General features: G+C 38.1%; 1 protein-coding gene across 11 annotated transcripts in view; it reads right to left on the bottom strand.

The window, feature by feature from the left end:
- DLGAP1 (DLG associated protein 1) overlaps positions 1–25419 on the bottom strand; it is a 413568-nt gene that overhangs the window by 354842 nt on the left and 33307 nt on the right. Inside the window, exon 1 of one of the 11 annotated variants that reach the window (XM_051773069.1) lies at positions 7791–7870. The exons of the other annotated variants lie outside the window; for them this stretch is intronic. The gene's annotated coding sequence lies outside the window, so the exon portion shown is untranslated. Of the gene's footprint in view, positions 1–7790; positions 7871–25419 lie in introns of those variants that run through there. 11 annotated transcript variants of the gene reach the window in all.

Here is a 25419-nt window from a genome sequence, read left to right as displayed (position 1 = left end):
CTCTTTAACTGTTTTGACTCAATTTATTGCTGCCTACCATATTTTGCTTTATGAAGCAGCACTGGAGAAAAAACAGCCTCATTCTTTAGCTGAGATAGTACACACTAGTTTGGGAGCCAGTTTCCCTCTCATCTCAGATAATGCTCAAAACCACAATGTAATACAGAGTAGTTCAATACAACCATTTGCACAGTGAATGATGCAGAATGTTTAATTGATTTATCTATGAAAAGCAGCAGATTTCTACAGGAATATTATCTGAGATTTAAGGTGGCTGTTTTTATGTTTTCCCTCAGACTCCATTCAGGTGTCATTCCTTCTCCTATTTTGAAGCAACTTGGAAAAAGAAATGGTGATTAACAAATAGCAGGAAGAGAATGCCTACTTTGGTGAATTTAATCCATTTTGAGTTAGTGTTCCCCTGACTGCCAACTGTCAAATACAGTTAGAACAGATGATATAAAACACTTTGTCTCTCATTCAGAGGTAATTAAATATATCCCTAGTACCATGTTACTGGAAGTCCACAGCATCAGATTACCAACATCCATGGAAGCTCTCTGAAGTGCAACATTTTTAATTTACCTAATATTCTTCTCATTCTGCTAAAGAAAAATAGTGGAGTTTGTTTTAAGGCTGTTCTCATGGTTTTCCCTGAAATCTGCAGCTCACCAGTCTCAGTGTAAAAAGGCATAAATACCAGGTAAAACGCTTTCAGTAAAATGCTGTAAGATAATGAGACTTCTAGTACAGGATGAAAATATTTTCTTCTAAGGAATCCTTTAAAAATAGGGAGTCCCAACAAGAGTAAAGAAGAGAATATTTTTCTGCAAAAGGATGACAAACAAAATCATAGAAGGGATATCAAAACCTCTGGCTGAATATCTTGCTCTGATGAAGGACACATATATAGGCCATCTCTAAAATTGTTTTTTCTAATCTGATGTTTAAAATTTTCAGTAAGGAAGATTGCAAAGAGAGTTCGCCCTCCTTTTGGCAGTACCTTATATGATAACAGATGTTGACTGCACTTCCCAATTAACTCCTTTTTAAAAATCAAATTTAAAATAAAACATTTCCCATAGATATATATCTAGATCTCTAACAAATGTTCCTGCCATCAAAAATACATTCCTCAACCACTGCTGAAAAGTACAGTGTCCACAGTTAGCGGTACATCTGAGACCCGAGTGACATTTATTTAGTTGTGTAGACCAATTACCTCCCCACATTTCACAGAAGAGTAACAGTGGCCTCTTTTGTAACTGCATCACATTGCCGGATTTCCATTCAGCTTCAGATCCAAACAAATAGACCCTGCTATTCCAGCTGCATAGCTAGTCATTCCCCATGATGCATTTGCAAATCTCATGTTTCCTGAGAGCAGAATTTCATGCTTTCATTAAATTTGGATCAAATTTCATCTTGTTGCCATTGTGACAGACAGATCAACTTATGACCAAGAATCATGCTGCATTTTTCAACTGCCCCACTGGTGTGCTGTGTCACCTGTGAAAGGGGTTTCCCTCCTTGTTTCCCACAGATAGTTATGGAACACTGAAGCGCCTGCGACTGATGGGAGTGCAGAAGTGTTCCCTTTAAACTACCATGTCAAATAAACCACCCTAACAGAGCAAGAGCAGTACTGGTCCCACATCTATATTTAGCAATTGAAGCTGACTAAACATGAAGGGAAACACTGCAGCAATTCCAGGGAGATAGTAAGAGCTGCACACTGACTGAGAGTATCAGGTGCTCTAAGAAAAATGTCTTTCCAGGGTTTCCCCAGTAGCTGGAATACTTACAAAGGGCTGTATAGGCACTGCATGTTTGGACCCCAAGTATCACCAGGCTAACAGAAAAAATTAAAGTACTTTCAGTTTCAAGTGAAAATGTGAATTAAAAAAAAATCAGCTAAGTAATTTTAAATAAAACTGCTACTCAACAGGAAGGAAAAATAGATTCATCAATCACTCACTCACTACTTCTCATTTTCACTTAGCTGCAAAATGAGAAGGATGTAACTGACAAGTACACCATAACCACCCATTATATCTGACACTGAGATCATTTACTGTATATTAAAAAGAATTGTTCTGGCACTTGTATACAGTGGTGCCAACCTTAATTGCTAAAAAGCACTGAACAGCTCTTCTAAACACAGCAACAATTTACATTTTAAAAGCAAACCAAAGACACAAACAGGTGGAAGCACTCCATTGTGCCATATGAGACCCTTGTTCCTACAGCTGCCAACCAGGACGAGTGCACATCTAGTAAAATATCAGCTTGGGTGTAAAAGGAAAGATGTACAGTGCTAAATCCTCAGAGTCCAAAAAACCCCAAATTCAATAGTGCAAATTTTATTCCAAAATTCTGAAACAATATGCTTGGAAATGAAAGGGTTTCACAGGCTAAAAAATGGCATGTATAAATAAGCCATGGTTACTACACGATATCCTCACAGGCAAAATAAAGGAGACATGGTCTAGGGCAGACAACACTGAAACAAGCTTACAGCTGTTGATAACAACATCTAATCACTGACAAAAACAAGGATTACTTGGGTGAGGTTCACAAGAGATGATGTGCAGTATGGTATTATTTATTATTTTTATCAGTGAGTTAGATGATGGAACAAGGACTATCACATAAGCTGGGACGGATTACAAGAATTTTGGAGGCCATGAATATAATTCAAAAGACACTCAAGTAAACAGAGAAACTGGAAGCTGCATTTCTCTTACGAAAGTGTGCAACACACTGCAGTAATATAGGAAAGTTAATTTGCACATATTCAGGACAGAAATTCAGCAAAGAATTGATTGTTGGAGACTCCACAAAACAGGACCTGATAGCTACAATTTATCACAAAATGAATGTACATCAACTATACTCATACTCTTAAATAACAAAAATCCAATCAGTAATCCCACTGAGTTGTATGATCCGCATAGGAGACATGAAGTAAATGTCTATTGTCCTCCTGAGATCTTTGGATAGCAGTTTCTCCCTGGAAACTTCAGTGGGGAGTTCAGTGGGGCTGTGCTGACCTTGGTCAGACAGTAAAGGAAGCTGCCTGTAATCAGTCAAAAGCTTGAGCTGATCAAACTCGATTCACACATGGATTGGGTAATTCTTGCAGCTCCTGGCAAGATTCCTGTCAAACATAGCTAAATGGTAAAATTGGGGAAAATTTATCTGGTAAACATAAACAGCTAACCTGACCATAATTGGATAAGTCACCCTAAAAGAATGCTGCAGCTTACACCCTTGATGGAAAAAAAAGTTTGTACTAAGGGAATAATGAGAAAGGATTGAGCATTTCCTCTTTAAAAAAAAAAAAAAAAAAAAAGGAAGGCTCCAGGTGGATTGATCGATATAACTGTATCCTTTCTAAAAGAACTGAAACCCTATAGGAGTTGCAAAGAAATGTGGCTGGGAAGAACAGCAAGAGTGAAAATGAACAGATGGGGAGATAATGGCAGACTGGCTGACGGAGCAAAGCAGCAGACAGAGTGAGCAAGAACAACTGGCAGGGAAGGCAGCTATTGGGAGCAGTAGGCAATGGTCCTGGCTGGCAGGGAATACCTGGAGGTGAGCAGTGTGAATATCAAGGTCGAAAGCATTGCTCCAGTGAGGTTTAAGTTTAAAGAGCAAAAGAAGTTAGTGGGTTCTTATTGCGCTTTTGAAGGCATATCCTCCTTCTTCTGTTGGAGGAAAAGGTAGTGAGGCTAACATTGCTCACTTGAAACATGAAGTAAAACTTCATAGAGAAAAAAACAGGTTCTCTGAAAGTTTTGTTTTTTTTTTTTTTTTCTCCTGCATGGATAAGGCTTTGTTTATTTATTTGTTTGTTTGGAGGGGAACAAGACAAAAAGGAAAAATGAGGCAGCATAGGTTTACTCTGGGGAAAAAAGAAAAAAAAATCACAATATACAAAGAGGTTCAGAAACACTTGATTAGCAGAGATTAAAATAAAGAAAGAAGCTATACTTCCAGCTGTCACAGCTAAAACCACCTGGCTGGCAACTCTAAACCTTCTAATTATTATCCAGAAAAATGGGCTAGAGAAAGTTGCTTTCTTTTATTTTCATAAAGGCTTAGAAGTAATTGGCCTTGATGTATTTTTGAGAGCTGTTAGAAGTTTTTGATGCCATCTCTACATCAATAACAGGTTTTTTGTTTGTTGTTTATGAGATTGAAACAGCATAGGACTGTCCATCTATTTTTATAGAATGAAGAAAATACAGGATGGTAGGTGCAAGACCCCTAAAACAAGAAATTTGTTTTAAAATAGATTTACATTATCATTTACATCACATTTAGACCTCCAAACGGAGGCTGTATTATGGGTTAAATATGACACAGAAGCCTACATTAGGAGCAAGGAGAGAGTTCTGCCATCCATTTCCCACACAAAACACTCAAATGGAGTATGTGCAGATTTTAGCTGACGATCCCTCTTGCAACACTGCATTCTGATCATTATTTCTACTTACAGTGCCATATACCTTACATAACCTGCTTGAATTACTTAGGACAAATAATGAATATGATCTGTATAAATCAAATAAAAATATAAACCAGGATATTTTTATCTAAAGAATCACAAATAAAAACAAAACCAACTTTTGGCAAATTTTCACATGGTAATCTGTATGCCTTTTTTTTTTTAAATTTTATTAAATGTATAATCGTTGATGAATAGTATCTAAATACCCTGTAAAACTACTCCTATACAAATCCCAGCAGTTCTTTATTGAGAAAAAAGCCTCTGAACCATCCAAAGTTTCCAACTTTCTATTTTTTTTTCAAAATAGTCCATTATTCAGGTTTAATTTTTAAAGGTTGCAGCTTGTAATTTGCCCACAGAAAAAAAAAATTAAAAGAACAGTCTTCCTTCCAGAAACTGAGCTTACAAGTATGAGCAGCAGCTCTCACCGCTGGTGCCAGCAGATTTCTCAGAACAGAACCTGTAGAAGTATATTGAAATAACTGAAGGAGAGAATCAAATAATTGCTAGCTACAAGGATGCTTGAAGCAAAAGGAGGCCTGGGCTTCTTTTTCTGTAGTTATGTGCAAATGTATCTTCTGACTTAAGGATAGAAAATAACCCTATCTCCAAGTGCATATATGGCATGTAAATATTTTATAAACAATTAAAAATCAGTATTTTCCCCTGTAAAGTGTAGTGGGAAATGGCACTAACATCTTTTTGAATTTTTTTTAAGTATCAGACATACTTAAATATTTGCTCAGGAATTCATATGTGGAAGAGTCAGAAAGAGGCAAAAGCCTTTTGAAATGAGATGAAGTACAAAATTCACATGCTTGGATCACTTCCTGAAGTCAACAATTGCTAATAGGTTTTCTTAGTAAAACAGGCTTGAATACTCAAGTGTGTATGCTTGAATGTTATGGCTATTTACATTTCCCTTTGCTTCTTGTTGTTATTATTATGACTACACAAGTACGGAAGCACATGATCATTCAACAGGAAAATAATGAAACCAGTTTTCCTAGGTGGTTTGCTAGCTAGGTGGAAACTACACAGTGATGGCTGAAATTTTTCCAAGTTTTTTTTTTTTGGAAGAAAATATGGATTCGACAGACTTAAAATGTTTTGACAACTAATGAATTTTGTTGAATGTAGATGCAAAATCAATTATTTCTAAGTCAAAGTATTTCCTTTCAAAAGCATCAAAGCAAATATCAAAGACTTTGCTGTTTTACTGCAAGGTTGAGTCAAGAACATTTGAGCTCAGTGCTGCCTCTTTACCCAACTTCACTGGGGATACCAATACCCAGACTCATTAATACCAGGACAACAGAAAAATAGAGATGATCTAATTTCCACTAACACTCAGAATCAAAACATGTATCAGCAATTTATTAAGTTGATTCCTATGACAAATATATGGCATAAATTATCAAATTTGTCTCAGTTTTACAAGGATTTTTTTCATTTCTATGAAGTAGGCTAGCCTTTTCCAAAAACCTACATTTGGTAAGGCCACAAGGTGAAAAAAAAAAGGAGTCAGCAGTTGAAGCAAATGCTAAAATGTGTATCATCTTTTCTTTTTCTTCCATGATGATATTCTCAGGTGGAAGTGACATTAAAAAAAACAAAGCATTTAATTTTTCTGTTGTCAAGGACAGCAGAAAATGTTATCCTAAGTTCAGACAACGTCACAGTAAGTTTACCTTTGATTCCTGACTACTATCATATAGCAAATGAGTTTTAAAAGACAATTTTTAAGTGAATGCACTCTCACTAAAAGAAATAGGGTGGAGAAGAAGGCTGGAACAGAATGCTTGGGTGATCGTCCCATGCTAGGGACTGGTTATTGAACACTCAAGAGAATACATGAACTGTCCACCATAAATGCTTTTTCTAATGCTAGCCATAATGTTAATTTGCAGGCATAATCTCAGATACTTCAACTCTAAAACTGAACTCTAACAACAAAGTAAACTGATAAAATATGTTTCACATTTGAAACTTTTCATTACAAGAACTTGTTCAGTCTTGTTAATTATATTCCACCCTCTCTCTCAAAAGGCAGAAGATAAAGGGAAAAAAAGAAACAGAAAAAAGCAGCAGGGACTAAAAGCATAAGGAGAGACAAAATTTCAAATTCTTAAGCTGATACATTTTTTCACAATTCGTTTTTAATCAATACAATCTACACATTCTTTCTAAGCTACCATCCCCATGTAGAGCAAAGTAAAATACTGAGCTCAGCGAAAGAAACCTAAGATATAGTTTTTCAACCCACCACATAGTTGTATGTTTAATGATACATGTTAATAGAGAGATGATGGAAAATTATTTTGCAATAAAACTTTCTGGATAATAGCAACTACATTAATTTTAAACTACTATTCAACTCCCTGCTGCTTCTACCTACTGGAATGCAGAGGATTGCACGGACTACAAAGTTCTGATGGTCCTTCAAATTAGCTTCCTTCTCCAAACCTCTGAAAACAACTATAAAGAAGCTGCAGAGAAGCGCTAAACTCTATGCTGTGGTTGAAAGCTGTCCCTCTAAACTCCCCCCAAAACAAAGGCAAAACCCTCTAACTTGCCACATGCAGAAAGGATAAACTGCCAACCCATTACTGGTAACTTCCTACAAGATCATAGTTAAAATACAGAAGCATTCAAGGTATTGTCCTCAGAGAACCACATTCACTTATATATTTATCAACACCTCACAGCCACCTATCCACTAGAAAAAAACCCCCTCAGTTAAGCATGCATGAATAATAAAACAAGAACTAAATCTGCAGCAGCTGTGACAGCTCTAACTTTACTCATAATGAAGCAGTGCCAGCAAAAAGGTATTGCTCAAAGTCTAGGCAAATCAAATGTCCTCATCTTATTCACAGAAATTCTTACTGACAATTCAGCTGCAATCATCATGCTGAAGTAAACTCACCTAATCAGTTTGATCATTTTAAACTTATTCTTAATGATTAACTCATAAATTCTGCATTTATGGCAATGGATTGAAAAATATCTGTCAAGTCCTCTAATGCAATTGTATGACCCATGCTCTTAATGAACATAAATGTTGTTCTAATGACAATTATATTTCAGCTATGTATTTTCTTAAGGTAATTACTAATAAACACAGAATTTATCCATATAAATGCAGAAGGTCAGTAATGTTCACATTAACAGAATCATAGAATGATTTGGGTTTGATGGGGCCTTTAAAGATCTGCTGCCTTTTCTTAGTTTGCAGTGGTTGTTATACAGGGAGCAGATCAGGCTGCCTTACTCAGTTCCAGCCTCTCTCTGGATGCAATTTGTCTTTGGCAGGGGAGCTGGAAGTAGATGATCTATGACATCCTTTCCAACCCAAACCATTCTATGATTCTATACTTCCTCTTCTGTCTGCAGAGTGATGAAGCGGTTCTGCAAGGGCACCTGAGGCTTCAGGGTAAGTCTCTTCCTCCTGCAGGTCCTTGCCATTGCAAACTTCCATTCTGATGCATTCTTGGCACTCCATCTCTTCTGTGTGTGCCAGTGGAGGAGTTTTTGGCTGACTGGCCATGGGCTGTGAGTCCACTGCAGATTGTGCTTGGAACCAGTTATCTAACTCCTTCTTGGTCTCCCAGATGTTATGCAGCCTTCTCACCACCTCCTGCTGCTCAGTCACCTGCAGCAGGAGGTCCTCCACCTGGGCACACGTTTTGCAGGCCAGGAAAAAGGTCTCGGCATGTCCTGAGGTCTGCACTGCACTGCACTCTCTTTCCTCAGCAGCTCCATCTGGGTGGAGGTACCGGCCACTGCTGGGATAGGTGGTGCAGACCCCACAGCTGGAGCTGCAGTTTTTGCTCTCAGACACGTGTCCACTGTTGCACCTTCAGGGTCAGATAGGATAAGTGCCCTTGGCCTATGCCTGGTCACAACAAGGTTTCTGAGTTATGTGCACAAGTCTCTTCACTCGGCCTAGGAAAATGTATTTCCTAGAGCATCTGGACCTCACCATTAAACACACATAGGTGATTAAGATGTTTCAAGCACTGAACTATGGAAACAATAAATGAAGCTAGACTAGCAAATTGTTAAAAAAGGTATTCAAACACATCTCTGCCACAGAAGCAACAAAATTGGGAAAGAGAGAAAATTACATTGCTTTTTAATGACCTTTTTTAGGACAATCTAATATGAATTACTTTGGCTGAGGCTGCATTGACCCTGACAATATGACCATTAAAGACTTTGATATGCTATTCACAACTTGCCAATTACCATCTACATTGACATAAACACTCAGTTTGGAAATTATTCCTTTTAATTAAAACGTGATTAGCATCATTTTAGTTAAAAAGATAAAAGTTTGTAACATTTCAGATAATTTTCTTTCCTAGCTCAGATTTCATTTAAAGCATTGTATATTTTGGCTTTTTTTGCAAGGGACAGAAACAGTTTGTAAAAAATAAAGGCTATGTGGTAGCAAGTCCCAAAGCCCCCAAAATCACTCACAAAAATAGGTCACAAAGCTGAGTGCCAGGAAAAAAAGAAAGCACCTACATAATACTCTGACAACATGGAGATTTAATTCAACTTTGCCACAGAGTATCTATTAAACCAAAGAACAGCAAGCTCACATTATTCATCCTGAAGGAAGCATAGAGTTATACCTGAGCTACAAATGTTTCATCAGATCAGACCCCCAGGACCCTGTTCTTATTTACACAGGCCTTTCCTCACACACATTTGAGGTCAGTACACATATGTACTGAATTTCTTTACTGCCAAACAGAATTGTGAATGTATATTAATGCAAATGAGACTCCAGCCCCCCTAAAAAACCTGTCTGCTTTAGTGTTGGACCTACCCTGAATAAATTAGAGTGAGTAACAAATGAGCATGCTTAATTCTGTTATAAAATCATTTACTACTGTGGGGTGTGGGAGTGTCTGTTATATTTTGCTCTTAATAGTGCTTGAAGGAAAGGGTGAGGTATTTAATACCTTCCTTGCCTCAGTCTTTAATAGCAAAATCAGTGTTCTTTGGGCACCCACCCCCTGAACTGGAAAACAGACATATATGGAGCTAGATAGGATCCACCCAGGAGTATTGAGTGAGCTGGTGGGAGGGCTCACCAAGCCACATTCTGTCATTTTTTAGCAGTCCTGGCTGACTGGGGAGATCCCAGTTGACTGGGGGTTAGCCAATATGACACCTATCTACTAGAAAGGCCAGAAGGAGGATCCAGGAGGTCAGGCCTGTAAGTCTGACCTCTGTGCCGGGGAAGGTCATGGAGCAGATCAGCGTGAATGCCATCACACAGCATATGCAGGAAACCAGGGGATCAGGCCCTGCCATCATGGGTTTGTGAAAGGCAGGTCCTGCTTGGCCAAGATGATCTCCTTCCTTGATAGGCAATATGATTGGTGTATGAAGGAAAGGATACCTGGACTTCAGTAAAGTCTTTGCCACTGGAGAACCCGGCTGCTCATGGCTTGGATGGCTGTAATATTCACCGGGTAAAATGTATGTCTGATGGCTGGACCAAGGGAATGGTGGTGAACTGGTGTTACATCCAGCTGGTGGCTAGTCACAAGCGGTGTTTCCCAGGACTCAGTGTAGGGGTCTGTTCTGTTTAATATCTTTACTAATGATCTGGACGAGGGGATTGAGTGCACCCTTGGTCAGTTCACAGACAGGCACCACTAAGTTGGGCAAGAGTACTGAGGTGCTGAAGGGTAAGAAGGCTCTACAGAGGGATTGGATTGATGGGCTGGATTGATGGGCTGAGGCCAACTGAATGAGGTTCAACAAGGCCAAATGCCAGGTCCTGTAACTGGGTCACAACCCCAAGCAGCGCTACAGGCTGGGTGAAGAGTGGCTGACAAGTTCCCCAGAGGGAAAGGACCTGGAGTTGCTGGTTGATAGAGGCTAAACATGATCCAGCAGTGCATCTGGGTGGGCAAGAAGGTCAATGGTATCCTGGCTTGTGTCTGAAATAGCGTGGCCAGTAGGAGTAGGGCAGGGATCATTCCTCTGTATTTAGCACTGGTGAGGTTGCATCTCAAATCCTGTGTTCAGTTTTGGGCCTCTCACAATAAGAAATGCATTGAGGTGCTGGAGTATGTCCAAAGAAGGGCAATGAAGTTGGTGAAAGGGATGGAGCACAGGTCTTATGAGGAGCGCCTGAGGGAGCTGGGGTTGTTTAACCTGGAGACGAGGAGGCTCAGGGGAGATCTTATCACTTTACAACTACCTCATAGGAGGCTGTAGCCAGGTGGGAGTCATTCTCTTCTCTCAAGTAGCAAGTAATAGGACAAGAGGAAGTGGTCTCAAGATGTACCTTGGGATATTTGGAAATTTTTTTTCACAGAAAGGGCAGTCAGGCACTGGAACAGGGCAGTTGTGGAGTCACCATCCCTGGGGTACTTTGGGATATTGTTGAGTGGTGGACTTGGTAACGCTGGGTTAATGCTTGGACTTGATGATCTTAGAGATCTTTTCTAATCTAAGGCATTCTATGATTCTACCCTGAGAACAATGGATAATTACTTTTTTCAGCTGACTCAGAGAGGTACAGCAGCACAGCAACCAGTTATACGCTTTCCCACTCTGGCTTTTGAAAATTGAAAATATGCTGTGTCACATATTGCTTTGACTAAACTAGGCTGTGGATCTCCATCAGAATATCTCCTATCTCTTATGCCAAAACCCTGACCACCCAACTGTGGCAACAGATCCAGAAACTAATTTAAAAAGTAGGAGTAACATATAACAGTTGCATAATAATAATCATAATTATTATTGAAATAAGTTACATGTAAGGAAACAATATATACATAAATCTATATATGCATGTGTGTATATAATATATGGTATGTATAAATTTACATGGGTACAACTTTAATTTTGGAAAAGAGAGATAGCAATAGGAAAGCAACCCACAGATTATCTTGGTTTGATAGTATGGATGGTTTTATCACATTAGAATGGATGCTATATTCTATTTAGTCCAGTTTCTGGTACATTGTAAAACAGTCTCTGCACAATCACCTTGTGAAATTACTCCACCTAAAAGATGTACTACTTACCCCATGAAGCACCTACACCAAAAATCCTATACTACAATCTAATTCAGGCAAAGGCACCTGAATGAAAATGAAAAATGGAAGTACAGAGAAATTGTGCAACAAGTCTAAAGCTACACAGCAGACTAACATGAGATTACAAGATCTGAACTCCCACATACACTACATTAAGTTTTCTTTCAAATCACACTGAGAAAACTCACCTCCATCTACTGGTCAAGATATCAAAAAATATATCTGCTCAACAAATTTGTGGAGCAAGTCTTTTCATACCATGCAGCCAAAGAAACCACTGTATTTAAAAATAGAATTCACAAATAAATGATCACAGATGGATATTGTGGTGGGAGTTTTTTTGTGGTTTTGTTTTGTTTGTTTGTTTTAAGAAATAGTATTTTACTCTAAGTATAAGCCAAAATTTTGGTCTTGAAGAGGTGAATACAGAGTTTCAAGATAGAGTAGAAAAACCAGTCTTTTGGTTTTAAAAGATTATTTTTATAGAGTTGATTTTAACAGCACAAAAAGCCCACTACATGATATGAAGGTAGCTTTGATGTTAGCATATTTATAACAATGTTTTATTCATGTATTTCTTTTGTAGCTCAGTCACTAACAATTGAATAAGCTACATACAACTTTACTACTGCTAGTTGTGCAATGAGAAGGATGATATTGCTTTCTGATTGCAGTAAAACAAAATTAAATACATTACTTGTCTGTTCTACTATCAGTAACAAATGCAGTGAGTGTGAGATATGACATGTATGGCTACTTTTCAACAGAGATGTCATACATATGGAACACTTCTTTTGTTATACATATATGAAAGATTTCTGTATTTTCCAAGACTGCATCTACATCTGTGGAGCCAAGCTGCTGAAGCACGTTGCCACACTATCCTTTATACTTGATTACAACAGATATTTTGTGATAACTATAGTTAAAGGGAAGGGGCATATTATGGACCTAAAGATTTCCATCCCTAAACAGTGGAGGTTTTAAATTGCTTTGTTAATAGTAATAGTATAAAAAAAAAAGGCCATACTTATGTCCAACTCTTCCTTTCGGCTGTCATCTGAAATTTTTTTTAGTGCAGCATATGAGGGAAAATTATAATCTTTTTAAATCTATGGAAATGACGAATCAAATGTTAAGTTTCTCCTCAGATTAAATGAAGATTGCAGTTGAAAACTTTTTAAACTTTTTTGGCAAAGCAACTTGCCAATGGCTATGGATGATGACAATCCAGTGTCACATGAAAAAGTAGAGCATTGCATTGAAAACTTCATTATAGTGTTTGCAAAGTACTAAATTACCTTCAAAGAAAACTCCAAGCTATCTCTGCTCTAGAAAAAAGGAAGTAAACGACCAACTACAAAAATTATGCAGTGATAATACTCTTATATTTCAAGAAATATGAAGAAACACAACACTGGTGCCACCTTAACTAGAAGACAAACACCCAAACTTCACATCCTGCCACCCCAGATAAGCCATAAGGAGACCTGTTACTCATCCTAGCTCCCTCCTACAGCCCCTGCATAAACATGGCGTATCCCTTACACTAATACTCAAAGCCTAAGGGAAAAGTCATAGAATGTGCAAATTACAGAATCCCAAGGATAAAGAGTCTTCAATCTTACATTTAAACAGGAAATTTTGGAGAAGAAAAAGAATCCAGACATTGGAAGAGGAATTTTATGAATTACCCTGCACACATGAATTTATGTTTAATCTGATACCATCAGTGTCCTTGTCATTCGTCCTCAATTTCAAAGGAACTTGGCGTACATTAAAAACAAATAGTAGGAGTAGTTTCATTTCAAAGATTATGACTACAAAATCTGTGGCTTTGGAAGCATAGTGGGAATCCTTAATTCACTGTAAGCATAACATGAATTTAGGATCCTTTTGAAACAGAAGAAATTACCACTCTAACTCATGTAGATGCTGATGTGGTGCTGTTGTGTAATGCAACAGGAATGATTCTCCTGGTGACTAAAAGTAATTTCGAACTTGTTAGTTCTACTGTATATGCAAAAGAAAAAGACAGAAGCATCACAGATGTAGTCAGAAAAGGCAATGGAAAACTAAAAAAATCTTAAGAGGAACACTTGTAATACAAACATAGAAGAAAGCTCAGAGAGGGTATTTCAAGCATAATCTCGGCACTAAGGGGAGTTTTTAGAATAAAGAGACTCCCTTTATTATTTCTAATTTTCTTTCATTTAGGAAGATATAATTTTATGAAGATTTGTTCTGCAAACAAATAAAGATGCATTGAATATTATAGGCAATCCTCTCATCACTATTTCTTCCCAGCAGAATAACCTATGAGAATCTAAATACCCACTAACCATTTAGCTTAAAAGACAGTATGCTATATACTCCCTTTTGGACATAACTGGACTACAAATATGACACCGATCCTAATTATAATTCTGATATTACACTTAAATCACTTAGCAGCACCCAAACCAATATTTGAAATAGCTAGGTACAGTTCTGTTAAACTGTTCATCAAGAATGCCATTGCTTTGCCATTGTAGGCACTCCAAATGATGCTGGAAGTTCCCTTGGAAGCACTGCTGAGAGAGAATTATGCACTGCATTTTTTTGACCAGTTGTCCAGGGGTTTACTGTGGATTCAGCTAATGCCACAGGCTTTTGGCAGCTGGCAGTATGCACAGTGTAAAACGTCATTCAGCTTTACTGTCTCAATCACTGTGCTCCACAGAGCAGAAAATTAAGTTCGACAGATTTAAAGGAGGTTCTCATCATTTACTGTAATTCATATAAATCATTATATATATGGTTTTAAAATCCGGTCTGTAACTTCCAAAGAACTATGACTGAGTCAGAGTGGTTATTTTATAACATAATAGGAAAAAAAACCCACAACCAAATCCAAATTATGAGTTCAGATCAAATGCTCATTTTCATTCCCATGGACAGAAGCATTGTCATCATTTCTATCTTTAAACATTCTGTCTTTCATTTTCAGAGGAGAGTAACTTCTATATCATCTAACCTTAGTTAACATGAATAGTAGTATTTTCTTCCATATTGTAACTGGCTAGGAATTTTCTCCTGGAACTACATTTTTATTGGAAAGAGAGGATTTTTAGGTGACTTCTTAGTATAAAATACATGTCAGGTTTCGTGAACTTCCTGTAAAATTTAAGCAGCATTCTACTGAATTCTGCCTGGTACACACTACTTTCAGGATGCCACATTTACTCTGTTGTGGAGAGGTAACTCAGAAGCCAAGCCTCTCCAATGCCTCAGGGATGAAAACTGTCCCAAATCTGGAGAATCCATGAATTTATGTCATGGAAAGCACTGTATTTCCAGTGTTCCCAGGCATGCTATGAAGCACCCTACCTGGGAAAGACTTCTTTGAGTTGCTGGCCCCAATACATATGACAATTCCTATATACATAGCCAAATTATTCCCCTTTCTGTTTCACTGCACAGCCCTTGGCCTCTCAATGTCCACACTGCATACATATTAGTTTGCACACAGACTCCTGCTTAGAGCAATCCAAGTAGTTCCCTTAGTGAGAGAACCTGAACATAGAAGAAAAGATAGTATGGTCCAAGATCTGTACACTACACAGGCCAGTTCACATTGGCCACCGTAAGTCTTGCTTCTTGGTCCCATACCAAAGAGTCTCCCAAGAATGGTTCATCTTGGTCTTCAACTATACTTTCTTTGGCACATACTTTCTTTAAAACTCAAAAATTTTCCATTGGCCAGACAGAGCAACCCTGAAACTCAATTCATTTGCAGTAAAAGTCAGGGTTGAATGCAGGGCCTGTGATAATGCCCTTAAACATGATACTGAAAGTGCCACTGAGAAATTACCTTCCTTTCATGCCCCCTTTGTGCCTCTATTGTTGACACCACCAGTTTAAGAACTACAAGAGGTCTTGATGTGTCCTTGAAGCCTTTGATATTTACAGAAGTAGCGGTGTGTTACTTCTTTTCATATCATCCAGCTGTCTTATTTTTATGACAATGATGGGGAAAAGAACAGATAAAATGCTAATCTATTAAATAATTTCTCCCATTTCTTATCTCAGGTTTGAAATACTTGAGTGTTATCAGATATACTTGATCCTTTATGGAAAGGTGCCTGTGATGAGATACTTAGTACATTTTGATCTCTAGTGACAATTATTTGAAGATTGAGAGAGGAAAATAAAGTCTCATTTCACTATGATCTTCAGGACCCTGGCAATTTCCTGGTTATTGAGAACTCTTGAACAGAAAACTTCTATTAAGTCTAGAGCTCATCACATGGTTTTAGTAACACAGTGTCTAGAAGAAAACACAGACAGCTATCAACAACTTGGTTAAAGTTTCAGCAAGCATTGCAAAATGCAGAACTGCTGCAGCTTCTTTTCCCTTACAAGCTAAACCTCTTCATTCAACTATTAATAGTCACACACTAGTGGCAGGACATTTTTTAGAATCTCTACAGGTATCTTGACTTAGTGGCTTCTGAAATTGAAAGCTTAATGTCCACCATTTTTCATCTTTGTTTATTGTCCTCTGCCACTGGGGCACACTGGACCCACATCTTAGGGGAAGCCTGCTGCCTTCATGGGGATTAGCTTAAAGAGGTGAAGAGAAAGTTTTCCTACCCTTAAGATTACTATCCACTATTGATTCCTCAGATAGGCAGCAATGAAGAAGGAGCGTGCAACTCCAATGGACTACAAAGATGTGTTGAGATTATGTGGCGAGAAAATTAGAAGTGCCAAAGCCTAACTAGAAGTTCACCTGACTACTGCTGTAAAACACAATAAAAATTTTCCTATAAATACATTACCAAAAAAAGGAAGGCTAAGGAGAATCTCCATCCTTTACAGGATGCAGGGAGAAACACAGTGACAAAGAATGAGGAAAAAGCTGAGATACTTAATGCCGCCTTTGCCTCAGTTTTTAACAGCAAGATCAGTTTTCTCCAGGTACACAACACCCTGAGCTGGAAGACAGGGACGGGGAGCAAAATGAAGCCTCCATAATTGAAGGGGAAATGGTCAAGGACATGCTACACCACCAGAGGAGACCTTATTGCTCTCTACAACTACCTGAAAGGAGGTTGTAGAGAGGTGGGGGTTAGTCTCTTCTCTGACTAAAAAGTGATAGGATGAGAGGAAATGGCCTCATGTTGCACCAGGAGAGGTTTAGTTTGCATATTAGGAGAAGTTTATTCACCAAATGTCTGGCGCTGGAAAAGGCTGCCCAGGTCATTAGTGGAGTTACCGCTGCTGGAGATATTTAAAAGATGGGTAGATGTGGTGCTTAGGGACATGGTAAATGAATGAATTTGGCAGTGTTAGCTTAAAAGTTGGATTTGATGATCTTAAAGAAGCCTAAAATCTTAACTAAATGCAGGTTTAAATTGTTACTTTAGGCAAGACTTACAAATTACAGTTCCACAGGTACTCAGTTTCCCAAGCCACTAGCACGCAAACAGTAGATGGCACAAACTGCAATTAGTGAGGTATGAGTTGCAGATTACTACCACTGACTGCTGGCTTCTGTTATTCTCTAAGAATCTTCAGGGGGAATGCGAGAAGGCACACTGTAAAGGTATTGGACAATTTTCCTTTTCCAGAAAGAATTTTACTTCAGTTCAAGAAGAACTGTAAATATTCTTCCTCATTTGTGAAACTTCAGTCTCAACCATGAGTGCTGAATTCAGTCTCAATCATGAATGCTGTCAGCTTCACGCATCCAGTTCTGCCTGAGTGTGCTCCTGATGCCCCCATGGTATATCCTACTTCCCCGAATAAAATCAAAATGCATGGGATACAGTCAAGTCTCACTCAGTTTCTACCAGTGGGCTGATTGATTTTTTTAAGAAAGAATAAAAAAAATTATAAGAAATGTATAAGAAAGATCTAATTAAATAGTTAACTCATCTGCATTTTTTAACTGGTTTTTGTACACTTGAATGCAAACTATACATACAGTTTGATTAGTCCTGCTGTGTACTTCTCAGGGTACTGCAATTGGTTTAGAAGCAAATCTGAGAGCCACTTCTGAAGTGCACCTAAACTCAGGAACTATGTCCTTACACATTTTTAATTGGAAAAAAACCCCACCAAAACACCAAAAACCTGCCACCCCAGCAGCATCACCCAGTGCTTTGAGACTCCACAGCAGTTTTCTCAAAATAAAAATCTCAGAAACTGCCTATCTAGTGGTCAGCCCAAATGAAGTCAAATGAGAACAAACAAGAAGCTTCCCTTGCCTTCCCCCTTATGTTCCTTCAGGGGAACAGAAAAAGAAATGACAGTGATGGAAACAGAGGGAAGGACTACTATTTCCATTATAGTATTCATCTGTTTCTTTAAACATTGACCTTTAAACTCTCACATTTCAGGAACGGAAAAAGGTCTCATCACTGCATAGAAAGACGAGCAAAGGAAGACATTTACTCTTCTTCCTGCCCTGCAAGACACAACAGGAACAGAAGACAGAAATGTCCCCTGTAATAGCTATTTAAATGTCTTCATTTGAATAGAATCTGACATGATTTTTATCTGCTTAAGAAGGTTGTCAAAATTCCCTCTACCATAGCAGACCATATGAAAAATCCTAACAACCAAGGGGTTTGGGTTGTGATGGGTAGGACTACACAACAAAGGAGGAAAGCAAAAGCAGAGCATGTCTCACGTGCACAACTCCTGCTCCAAACACATAGTTCAGACACCACTATGTGTTCCACAATGCGTTTTACCACAGCAACATAGAGCATGTGGTTTGCTCAGGAACGGAATACTCACAATCAGAGTACCTGAAGTCTCTGAGAATCCACCCTCCCAATCCCCATGTAGGGAAGTAGATAGCACATTGTTAGTCAGAACAACAGCTTCGTTCAATTAAGAAACCCACTTTACAACCTGGTTCTGAATTTGTTTTCATTGTCTCTTACTAAATCCTGGTATAAAAACTGGTTCAGAGGCCTTCCCCTCCCCTCTTTTACAACTGACAAGATAGAGGTTTCATTTCATCATGAAAGATGAATACTTAGTCCGCATAGTTAATGCTTGGGCTGGGGTAGAAGAGGAAGTAATTCTCTGCTGAACTACCAAAGAACCAGATGTGCAGCCAGGTTCATGATCATCAATTCGATACTCATTATTTCATCATAATTTTTCTTATCTGCCTATTACATTTACTCACATTACATTCAGAAACATTTCAGGAGTTATATTTTATTCTCCTATCCTCCAGTGTGTCTGAGTTGACTTAAATCTTCACATGCCTTTTCTTTTTAAGGCTGCTTTTAGTTGAAAACATCACTTTCTTGAAGAGAATCTGTCTGGAATTGTCAACCAGATTTGTTCTCCCTTGAGCAGAGTCAGTCCATTCTTTCTTGTCTTTTAATCAGTCAGTCTGCTCCTTCTGTTCATTATTAACCGATAAATACCTCCCCCCAAAATACATGTTCCTGGTTTTGGGCTGCAATCTGTGTTTCATGTCTGAGACTGCAAATGTAATCTAAACATCTTTCCTCAGTCCTGCAGCAGCATGTTTCACATATTTCAGTCAGAAAGATATGTGTCCATTTGTCTGTCTTACAGGTTCAAGAGTTGTCTTTGTGGGTTGATATTTATTGCCTTGCAGTCTTTTATGTTCAGTAGGTCTAAAAAGATCTTTTTTATAATCACTCCAGTATCTCAGTTTGAGATCCTATAATCATGCTGGGCCTCATCTGCTTTGCATCACTTGGCAATTTAGGTTGTGCAAGCTATACGAAATGCTCACAGATTTTCATAGCGATGGCATGTACAAGATGGTCCAGCTTACATTGAATCCACTAACTACAATAGACAGGTAAGGTTTTTTGTTTTGTTTCTGTTTTAATAGGTATTATACTAAAAAATATCCCTTTGTTAAAATGTGAAGATGGTAAAGTCATTCATTCAAATGTTCGGAAATGCCAAAAGTAATGCACCATTATGTTCCAAAGTAGCTGAGAGTTCTTAGTGCTTCTGTAAACTTCAACATGTTTTCAAGTGCAGCAACCAACTACCTGAAAGTTTACTTAACTGTTATGACACACCATCACCTTGACAGAATCAGAGATAATATACAGCTCTGAAAATCCATTCATCCATCCCAGTCATCCTTCTACTTCCTCAAGTTTGTTTCTTATTCAGTACATGTTCTCTTGGGCAGGTAGCGTCTACAGGTCAGGGCCTTCGTGCTAGAAAACCTGACTTGGGTACCTCTGATCCTGCCAATTGGTGTCTCAGACACTTCTCTTATAGCCAGCAAGCCCTTCATGGAAATCTTGCCCTGCTCCCCAGCTTCTTGATTGTCTTCAACACCAACCACTTCACAGCAGTCTCTACTGCTTCAGCTCAAAAGTCCTAGTGCCCTACTGGGCTTTGTCTGAGATTTTAACATGCTCTTTTAATGCCACGGAAATGGTTAATCTCTGCACATTAAAGAAAATAAAAACCAAGCTGCCATTCAAACAGAAAACAAAAGATATTAATCATTTGATATTATCACCACACAGCATGTGTGCACATATGACTAAGACATGAGGGAGGAGAACCATATGTGCCAAACTATTTGCAATGCAGACCTGAAGAGGTTTTCCAAATCAGGTCACAGAGAATCAATATAACATAGACCCAGATGCAGTATTTTCACAGTCCTAACGGAGATGAGGTTGCATGAGGACTTCTTGGGTACAATTTATGCAATATGGGTTTTCATAAGACTGAGGTAACACTAGTAACATTGTGAAAGTAAAAAAAAAAAAAAAAAACCCACCAAAAAAACCCCACAAAAAACCCCAACAACAAAACCCTGAAAAGATTTTGTAGAGTTTATTTCAGTTTAGTTCAGGAACTGGAGCTGCTCATTTGCATTACTGACCAGGTGTCTGTAAAGGATCAGTAGCATCCATTTCCATCTCTGTATGGTTGACATGTTGCCAATTTTTTCTAGAAATAGACATTACAGAGGCTAGCTATCTCTTCTTACCTTCCATTTCAATCACTGCAATCTGCTCTGAACTTAGAAAATATTTGAAAAATTCAGCTGGCATAGAAGTAGGCAATATTTCAGAGGCAAACCATTTGGAAACAGCCATCTGTGCTTGATAATGGTTGGAAATTTTAGAAAAATGCTACTTTTCGCTCTCTTTTTTTGTCAAAAAAATTCTCAAAGTTTTTTCACTAGTTCCACTCCTTTTACCCTTTCTGCAGTGGACTTCATTACCAGTAGTGAAAAAAAGACAGCTCTACAGTCAAATTTTGTGTGACAGTCTACAAAATACTAATTCATTTGTGTTGACTAGAGACTATGGCACCCCTGTGCTCCTTCATGCCCCATTTTTATTAGTTACCTCATCTCTTCTAATGCCTACACTCTAGTATGTCCCTTCTATTTATTTTTCACTCTTTGCCTTCACCACCAAGACCACACAAGCAGTGAAGGTGGGATCAGTTTAGGTGGGATGCAAGTGCCAGCAAGGGCATCTTCACCAAAAATCTATTTCAATAAAATAAGTTAGTCTTTCCTTGTTCTGATAGAGCTTGAATTTTCTGAACATTGGACAAAGCACAAGCCTTCCTGCAGGTTTCTGAAAGAGACGACATTTATTATTAGATGGTTGCTGTTAATTTTAAATAAATGGTGATAGCAATGATTTCTTTATTAAGCAGCAGACCATTTCTTTTCCTCACAAATGTAGCAGATGATAGAGGCCTTCCTATGTTTTAAGCTAAAAAAAGCATTTCTATGGAGTAGATCACTGATTTCAGTTAAAGACAACCGATTGTCATTTGTAAGATGTTTAAGCATTCAGCAGGTCAAAAGACTTTATACGCTTACAAAGCTATCTGACCAGACAAAAAGACACTTTTCTGACTTAGTGCAAGTTTCTCACCAACATCAATTGTCTCCATAAGCACTTCTTCCCATTACATAGGATAAAATAAAAAGTTCCTTGCATTTGTAATTGAAGACATTAAATTGTAATTTAATGCTTGATTCACAAAAGTAAACCAGAATCTGAAGACTAAAAACACTTCCATGTTTCATGGTAATTTCATGTTACTGGAAGTCTTTCTTTTCCTATTCATTCTAGGAGCTTCCTACTAGAGATGATTTAAGTAGCAAATACTTCATAACATTCAAATAGTAAATATCCATTTTGTTCCAAAAGATGATAAAACCATTTATATTGTTTCACTTAAGACCACATATACATTGACTATTTCACTGCTCTTCTTTCACTCCCTTCCTCCAAAATATTTAAACGAACATTAGAAAATCCTGTTAGTAGTATCAACTGAAGCTCAGAAAGCTGTTAGTTCAATGTATATACACTCGATTCACTGACCTAAATTATAAGAGACTAACTTCAAAATCACTGACTGAAAACTAATCTTAAACACTGAGCAAGTGTAACAGATCCTGTAACTATACCTCTAGAAGAAATGCACTAGAGATGCACTAGAAAAAAAAAAGTCACAAAAAACCACCCCAGAAGCATTAGGTGTCACATTAACTCCAAAATGAGTTTCTTTTTTGCAGGCCAGTATCCCAAGGCAGCTCCTCTCCAATTCATTGTGTTACTGAAGCACAAAACCAGTAACCTCAGAGTTACCACAGTGGGTCAGTTCTCCCACAGAAATGGGTGCTGTGGCTCAGCTACCAGCCTGTTATCAAACAAATTGCTTCTGTTCTTTTACCGACAGAGACACACTTTGGCAAATAAAGAGAAAAAAGATGTGGTCCACTTGAATCTTCCCCAAATGCTCAGAGTTCCCAGTTGCATCCCACTACTTTGTGATATCAAAAAGCAGTCTGTTGACAGAGGGCACCCCACTGTTTCCAGCAAGGATCATCCTTCCTCCCTGAACCGTGAGCCCTGAGAAAACACAGAGTGCTTTGGCCACATATGCAAGTTTCAAGACAGTTCAAAAATAAACATTAACACTTCCTGTTCCCAGGTACTGATGCAATAGAGATGTCGGGGTTTTTTTAGGTGCTGAAAGAGTCTGGCCTTTTTCAGAAAAAATCTTTCTTATCCCTTATTACAAGTGACCCATTAGCACGTACAACTGTGAGACCACTGACCTACACGAGAGCAGGATAGTAGAAGTAGGTGCGACCTGTTTCTGAATCTGGACAAAATCAATGCAATCCAAGTGCCTCCAGGTAGTCAGTTTTGCTGGCTAAAGAAATCTATTGCTTCCTACCTTTGAGCTCCTTCTAATAATTTCTTTCATACTGGCCTTTGCTCTACAGCTTGTTAAGTCCGTTTTCCAGCTAGTTGCCATTCATCCCCTGGATTTTAAATGGCTTATCTAACTGAGTAAAAAGTCGTATCTATTTCTACTTTGAGCATTCCCAAAGTATTTCAAGCATGCACGATATGGCAGGTCTGTATCTTCAGGTAAAAATTAGCAAGTCATCCTGCCTTTAGCTTTGACTACAGTCCTTACTTTAGGTCAAATTCAGGATGGCAACAACTATGGACAACTAAGCCTTTGGCATGATCCTGTATGAAAGCAGCATGACCTTGGGAGACTCAATGAAGAAGGAGCAAGATGAGGTATTTTTCTCACAGTATAGCCATATACACGTAGATATCATTTACTCATCCTGCTTTACTGCTGCCCAATATTCTGTGCAAATCAATGTAGTACCCATTTCCTCACATTCTTTCGCAGAGAAATCTGGTTACCTCCCATGATTTTATTTGCAATATTATCAACATCTCAAAAATAATCACGGTTTGAATACACATATTTTGCACTAGTTCTGATACTTTTCAGAACCATCATGTATCCCCTCATTATATCAACACTGACTTAAAAAAAAACAAACCAAAACAAAACAAAGAGTTAACTTTTCTAGAAGAGCTGTCCTCTTCCCTTCAGAGCGTGGTTCTCTTTGTTCCTGCCTGACAGAACAGAGGGTGTCAAAAAAAAGTAACCATGTAGTTTGTCAGCTATAGCTAATAAAGAAAGCATCTACTTTAAGACTTGAAGACAGCAGACTAAGATTAAGTTCATTGTGTCCTAGCCAAGAAAACCTGCAGTGAGGCATGCTTACAGTGAAAGCAAAGCTGGAAGCTTAGTCCACAAATTTCGGTTATTGATGAAATTAAAACAGTGAGGAAGGGAAAAGAGACTTCAAAATAGATCTTGGAATTGTTTAAAAACAAGTTTGAAAAAGATAGTCATTCCTGATCTGTGTCACAGGTATCAGTTTCATGCACATTTATTCGAGAATTGAACCACAGTTTATTTTAGGGGTGCTTTACCGTCTACTGCAATCACCTAAGATTAACCTTCAGTGACTTTTCTAGCTTGAGAGTCCTCACAAAAACATTTATAAAACTAATGCATTTTCTCCCTCATGCCTGACTTATCTAGATATGAAACATAACAGGAGAGGAGATGGTTTCAAATTGCAAGAAGTCTCTGCTTTGAGTGATACAGCCAAATCATTGTGGCTCAGGAATCATTTCAGATACGGAAACTCAGGTCACTTCTAAGAACTTGCATGTGCCCTCCTTAGAAGCAAAACTGAAGTCAGTGGGATGATCCACGTGGTCTGGTTTCCATCTGTACTCCAGTATATTTTAGCATTTAAACTGAATCTTTCTACAGTGTTGATTCAGAGCATATAGACCCGGGTCTGAAGCTCTTCAAAGCTCCACTCTCTACAGCCATGTGCCTTACTGCTTTGTATTTCAAGAGCTAATGACAGCATGAACGCAATTAAGCTGTCAGAAGCATCCCCAACAGCTTAGAGGCAATCTCAGCATAGAGGATTTTTCCCTCTATGGACTGTCATTTGCACCTTTCAAACAAGTACCCAAAACCCTGGATCCTACTTTATATCAGAATGGGTTCACTTCTCCATTTTTTTGCTATTTTTATACTGGCACCTTCCTCTCAAAAAAGAAAAAAAAAATCAAATTAAGTAAATTCCTGTCAAAGGCATGTGATGTTTTAAACTGTATGACTGCATTTAAGCACATGTCCACTGAGTCCATGTATACTGAGTGTCCACTGCCTAAAGAAGCAGAAAAAAAATGCTTAACTTCAACAACTATCCTAAATTTGATTCTAAAGCAAATATGACTATTAAAATTATTATTCTCAGCAACAACCTTTTAGAGTAACTGAAGTAAGAATTATTTGAAGTCAGCAGTATTTTCCCACGTATTAAACCAGAGGATTTCTTAAAAGTGCTGAGCATTCTTCCTACTTCTTCTGCAGTCAACATGAACTGAACTGAAATACATTATTTGCCTATGATCTCAAGATAGAAAAAAATAATATTTCTATTGTCGGGTAAAATTGTAAAAGCAGTTACATCTATTTAGCTATTATTAATCAATAAATAGTAAAAAATAGATAAGTTTAAAAATCTGTATCTTTAACACTGTACACATCATGCAACAATAGAAGTGGACTGCATTTAATTGTTACCTCAAAATTCATGCAGCATCCACCTTATAAAGCTGAATATATAACAGATAAGACATGCATAGTCTGGTTTAAACTGCAAACAACAAAAGTCATCGAATCAGTCTCCTGATCAACCTAATGTGTACAAAACTTCAGTGCACACACTGCAGTTATTTTAAACACTGCACGTGGGCACAAGCAATAACCACCTGTTAAAGTACTGATGCTCCTACATGACATTTCAAAATACATTTTCTCCAGAACAGCAAGTAGCTATTTCTGGCACATGTTCTTATTTTGTAAACCTGTTCTCTTCTACTACCTCCACTATTATCTCAACCTAGCATTTTCCTTCTGCTCTGAAACTTC

The sequence above is a fragment of the Manacus candei genome, unplaced genomic scaffold, assembly GCF_025592945.1.
Source record: "Manacus candei isolate 608988 ecotype Guabito, Panama unplaced genomic scaffold, ASM2559294v1 h1tg000008l, whole genome shotgun sequence".
NCBI classification, from domain to species: Eukaryota; Metazoa; Chordata; class Aves; order Passeriformes; family Pipridae; genus Manacus; species Manacus candei.
The sequence above is the reverse complement of the archived record's forward strand: the minus strand, read 5'-3'. Positions and strand labels throughout refer to the sequence as shown.